Source organism: Emys orbicularis, chromosome 7, assembly GCF_028017835.1.
Source record: "Emys orbicularis isolate rEmyOrb1 chromosome 7, rEmyOrb1.hap1, whole genome shotgun sequence".
NCBI lineage: Eukaryota > Metazoa > Chordata > Testudines > Emydidae > Emys > Emys orbicularis.
The window spans coordinates 83,981,624-83,987,547 of NC_088689.1; positions in this window are offsets into that span (position 1 = coordinate 83,981,624).

Here is a 5,924-nt window from a genome sequence, read left to right on the forward strand (position 1 = left end):
GCTGGGGGGTGGGTGGCCAGGCCTGTAAACACGGCGGGGGGGGGGGGGGTGCTGCAGGTGGAGACTGAGGTGCATCTGGAGAGCTGTGGGGCGGGGGGGGCAGAAGTGCTGCTGGTCAGGCAGGGGAGCATTGGCACAGAGGTGGAGGAGCTGCAGGTCAGGCAGAGGGCGTGTATGGCTCATCCTGGGATCATGACCGGCTCTGCCCAGGGACACTGGTCCTTTTTTATGAGAGAAAATTCACCAAAACCTTGCCCCATCCCCCCAAATCCAAAACCCATAAAGACTGGCCCAGCTCCCACGGACACTATCTGGATGCGTCTTCCCTGTCATAGTCCTGGCTCTGAAGCCAGACTCGCAGAAGTGCCCTTGCCCAGCCGCCTGCACCCACAGCGCACCCCGCTCCAAACAGAGTGAGAACACACTTGTCGTTCTGGACAGTTGATTACATAAAGCTGTCGGGAGTGTTTAATTTAACCTTGGATTCATCATCTGCAGCTTGTTTCCATCCACCGGACACCCGCTCCCCCCCTCAGTCTGTATAAACTCTGCCTCCGCCAAGAGTATATTTGGGCAGAGGTTTATAGCTTGGGGCTGTTATCCCTCATACGGGGGAGCCCTTGCTTGGTTTCTATCCTAGGGTGGAGTGGAGGAGAACCTGCTAGGCCTGCGTTGACAGGATACTGCTGGGAGAAGGATGCCTCTGCTGGAGTCCTCGTTGATATGGGCAGGGCACTGCTGTGGGAGGCAGCGCCTGCTGTGGGGCCCCTAGTTGACACGTCCTGGGGAGAGGGGTGCAGAAGCACTCACTGCTGCATGCCCAGTTGGCTGTGTGGAGAAGCTCAGTGTGCCACGTTGGCATGGATGGACATGGAAGCCCACCAGGGAGGCGTGCTTCCAGCATAAGGACTGTGAGGGGAGGGGATTAATTGGTGAGCCAACTTTAGTTGAAAGCGATCTTTGACATTCTGTTTCCAGAACTGAAGGAGCCCCTAACAAAGCAAATGCCAAGCTGGGGGCAGACTACCCCGCACAGACACCATGGAAGCTAACATCACTGCACCCCTTAACCTCACAACCCTGAGCTGCCACAATGCCCTGCCCATGCTTCTCAGTCCTGACCTGCTGCACTAACACAGTGCCACGGCCATAGGCATTATTTCTCCAGAAGGAACAGTGAAGCCTGGCATCCTGCCTCTGATGCTTCTGAGGAAGGTGCACAGCCCTGGAGCCTTGTAATTTCCTCCCTAGCTAGTGTAACGATGGGAACTCCTTTTATTCCCCTAAGTGCCTAGTCCCTCTTTGATCCTGGGTATACTGTTTGCCTCAATAACATCCTGCAGCAGGGACTTCCACAAGTTGCATTAAAAGACTGGTACAGTAGACACTGGGGGCAAAAAAAGACAGAACAAAGGCAGTAAAGAGAAAAATGGCTTTCCTAAGCCTTGTGCACTGTAAGAAGGATTTATATCCAACAATACCAAGGCAAAGAAGCATTGGCTTGAAGCTGCCTTTGAATTAAGTCCTGGGATAGTATAAAGCAGTGGTTCTTAACAGGAGTACATGTACCCCCTGGGGGTACACAGAGGTCTTCCAGGGGGTACATCAACTCATCTACATATTTGCCTGGTTTTACGAACAGGCTACTTAAAAAGCACTAGCGAAATCAGTACAAACTACAATTTCATACAAACAATGGCTTGTTTATACTGCTCTATATATACACTGAAATGTAAGCACAATATTTATACTCCAATTGATTTATTTTATAATTATATGGTAAAAATGAGAAAGTCAGCCATTTTTCAGTAGTAGTGTCCTGTGACACTTTTATATTTTTATGTCCGATTTTGTAAGCAAGTAGTTTTCAAGTGAGGTGAAACTTGGGGGTACACCAGACAAATCAGACTCCAGAAAGGGGACCAGTAGTCTGGAAAGGGTGAGAGCCACTGGTATAGACGGAACAGGGGATCCATTTTTGTAATTGTGCTTCCTTTGCCCTGTCCCTTTTAGCAACGACTGCCTGCTTGCTTTGGGTTAAATATCACTGGCTGCATCCTTTGCATTTTTGCAGACATTGGGCCATATTCACGGCTAGCACTGGTAGGTGAAAGTCTCCTGGACTCGTATCCCTTATACCAATAGTGAACTGTCCCTCTTGCAGGGGAGGGCAGTTGTCCTCTATTATTTGGATTTCATTTTGAGGCCTGATCCTGATCCCAGCGGGAGTTTCCCCTTGACTTCGGGAGACACAGGATTGAACCTTGGCACAGGGTATCCACCAGCCCCTTTATTTCATCCCCTGGAGGTGGCGTGTGAAACACACCAGTTCTCCCTCAACCACAGGGCTGTGGTTCAGGCACAGTCCTAGGCTGTGGAGGGTCAGGTCTCTGCTCCACCTGCCCCTCACACAATCCTGCAGCCACCAAGGACCATCTTGGGGCATCAGGTCACACAGGGCTCCCTCCCACCGCTCAGCACTGTCCCCAGACACATTCCATTTATAGCAGCCTGCAATTACCAGCTAGCGTTTTCCCAAGGCTTCCAGCAACCAGTGAACACTGGCAGGAGTCTCAAGCCAGCCCCAGCCCTGGCCTTGTGAGGAGCACTGGGTTTGCTCTGCCCAAACCCCTGGGGCTGAGCTCCGCTTTCTCAGCTTCCTGGCCAGGATGCTGGAACACATGCAGGTTTTAGTCCATCAGGAAAGGGCAGGGTGCACACACACACCCAGCTCACAGGCGAGGCAGCTCCAGGCCCAGGAGGGGGAATGCAAGCATCGCTGTGTGTAGAGGTGGATATAATATATGCACATGAGAGAGAAGATCAGTACAATTTACTCTAGGGGGCAGGGGGACCCATCAGGACAGAATGCAGTATGTGCCTCTAGCTGCCACCCTCTATGCTGTTACCCAGGGCAACCTCCCTGCCTAGCTGTGCTCCAGGCATTGCCCTGGCCCAGAAGGGCCACTATGGTGGGGATACACCTGTTGCTGCTCCTGCATGGTGCTGGAACAGCACCCATCCCCCCACACACTCCCTCTCTTCACTACTGTTGCTCATTTTATTTGTTGCCCCTGAGCCTCTCCTCTTCCCCCTTGCAGAGGGGACAGGTGGCCCAAGCAGCAGCCGCTCTGGGGGGATGGCAGGAAGAAATGTGGTCATGAGGGTGGAAAATGGCTCTTTGATGCCAGCCTCTCAAAGCCCCGGTACTGAAGTGGCAAATCAAAGGAGAAAGAACAGTAATTACACTGCAATTAAAACCCCACAGCTGGTGCAGACCAGCTGACACAGACTCCAGGGGCTCCGGCTAAGGGGCTGTTTAACTACAGTGTGGTCCTAGAGCCTGAACGTCTACATCATCCACCCATGAATTGTGGGAGAAGTCCTCTGGCCTTTCGGGTGCGTGGCGGGGAAATTGTGGGAAGGGATTGGAGGACTAGTGGCACTCAAGCAGCATTAGCCTGCATCCACATGACACTGTGGGTGTGTTAGCCGCTGGGGCGGTGGGGGGGAGGGGGGTGTTCTCTCAGGCTGTGCCAATCCCCCCCCTCCCCCCCAGGCCAGCCAAACCAAGTGAAAAGCACTACTGCACTGGAGTTAAGGGTTTGTGTGTGACAGGCCCGTCTGCACCGCTGTAGCCACTACCTATGCCCATGGGAGGGGATTCTCCTGTTGGCACAGGTAACCCATCTCCCCCAAGAGGCGTCAGCTAGGGCGGGGGAAGCGTGGTCTACAGCAGGGGTTAGGTCGCCATAGCTCAGTCTCTCAGGGGTGTGGATTTTTCACCCTCCTGTGAGACGCAGCTATACCGAGGTAAAATACTAGTGTAGACCAGGCCCCAGTAGTGCAAACATTGTCACATTGCTTGCACACATGCCAGTGCTGCTGCAATACAAGCCTATCTCTGCAGGGCACTCCCATGCACAGGGTCTGGCTGCCTTGCCATCTGGGCAAGATGCAAGAGGCACCTCTTTGAGCAGGCTTTTCAACAGCTGCAGCCTGCAGGCATTAGATTTCCCGGCTAGTGCACTCTGTGATCTTGGGATTCCTCAAGGAAGCAGAGGTTACTATGTTGAGGGAAGGGGGACACCTGCTCCCCATCCCTTGGAAGCTGTTTGGCTCTGCTGTAAAATGACTGAAATCCTACAGGGATGGGCACCTAAACATACGGGCCATCATAAAAACATCATTAACGATGCCACAGTGCAGCACTGTGGGCAAGTCCCTTCCCCTTGCACCTGGGTCTACTTAGCCAGTGTGAGCTCTACAGAACAGGGATTGTCTCTGCACAGTGCATAGCACAACAGGGACCTGATCTTGGCTGGGGCCCTCAAGGTGCTATTTCAATAGCAAATGAATAATGATTAGTAAGCAATGGTTCTGCCACTGACTTGCTGTGTGGCCTTGGAATTCTTTGTACTTTTCCATACTGATTGTATCCCCATCAGTCCAATGAGCCTGACCCTCAGGTTTAAAGCCCTCTGAGCTCTGCAATTGACAAGGAGTTCCTTAGTTCAGAATGCTCCTGGCTGATTGGGTGGGGCTGTGAATAGGAAGGGGAGGGTGGAATTTCAGCCCCACTCCTACAGGAATAAGCTTTTGGAGAATTGATGGAGCTGGAGAATTGATTCCCCTTAGATATCACCTAACGGCTTGCCCACAGGGGGGGGATTTGGACTGCTCTTCCCACACCAATGCAACACCACACATGCAAGTGGTTTTTACAGAGGTGCAGCATGCCTGCACTGGGGTTGTCCCAGGACTCCTCTACTGGTGCCAGAACCCTAAAAGAGCCCAGGCCTGAGTTTCTTTTGCCACTGATGCAATTAATTCTCAGATAGGGCCCAAGCCAGCAAAGCAGAGTGAATTAAAAAAAAAAAAAGATTTTTTTGAAAAAAATTTAAATTGGATTTTTTTATTTAAAATCAGATGTTTTTGATTTTGTAACTTACATTATAACGCTTTTCTTTTTAAAAATAAACCTGTTTAAAAGGAAATCTGATTTTAACCCAAAATATGTGAAGGCCAAAACTTATTGGAGTTTAGTTGTAAATGCGAAACATGCTTTGATAAGAGACGTTTATGTGGCCAAAACATTTAAAGTTGTTTTGTTTAATAAAAATAAATTGTATTTGCTGTTGTGTGTTTAATTCAATTCCAGTTACCATCCTAATGCAGCTCGGCCCAAATCATGAGCCAAAAGCTAATTATGTTGTAAATAAGCAATAAGCAATATATCATTCACCATTTCCTAACATACTAAAAGTGTACAAGTAACAAGAATCTGAAAATAGTAAGCTATAGAATTGCTTAAATAAATGTTTAGAGTTATTGTGTACCCTCCTACGTAGCAAAAAGTTGTACCATATCTAGTGCAAAAACTCTATTTAGTTGTAAATCAACATGTTTTAAATGATTACATCAACCAATGAGAATTCACGTTTCTTTAGGAAGTAACTGAAGTGCAAATGGAAAAGTTGATTATAACCAATGAGTTAAATCAAGGCTTTCCACCTGATGATTGAAATCATGATTTAAATAGGGTGACCAGACAGCAAATGTGAAAAATCGGGATGGGGGTTGGGGGTAATAGGAGCCCATAAAAGAAAAAGACCCAAAAATCAGGACTGTCCCTATAAAATCGGGACATCTGGTCACCCTAGATTTAAATCATTGACTTCAATCGCCTTGATTTAAATCAATCTCCCAGGCAGCAGTGAGAACTGCAGGGGCTCAGCACATGCAGGCCAAGAGCTCAAGTATTCAGCCCTGCTAAATGCATGGCAGAGAGAGATGCAGAATTTCTCCCTTTCTGTTTTCAGCTGGAAGCGGCACCAGAATCTCCCCCAGCAGAACATGCTCCCAGGAGGGAGGAGCAGCTTTCCCTGCTGAGAGAGGAGCCCCCGGCCAGAGAATCCCTCAGC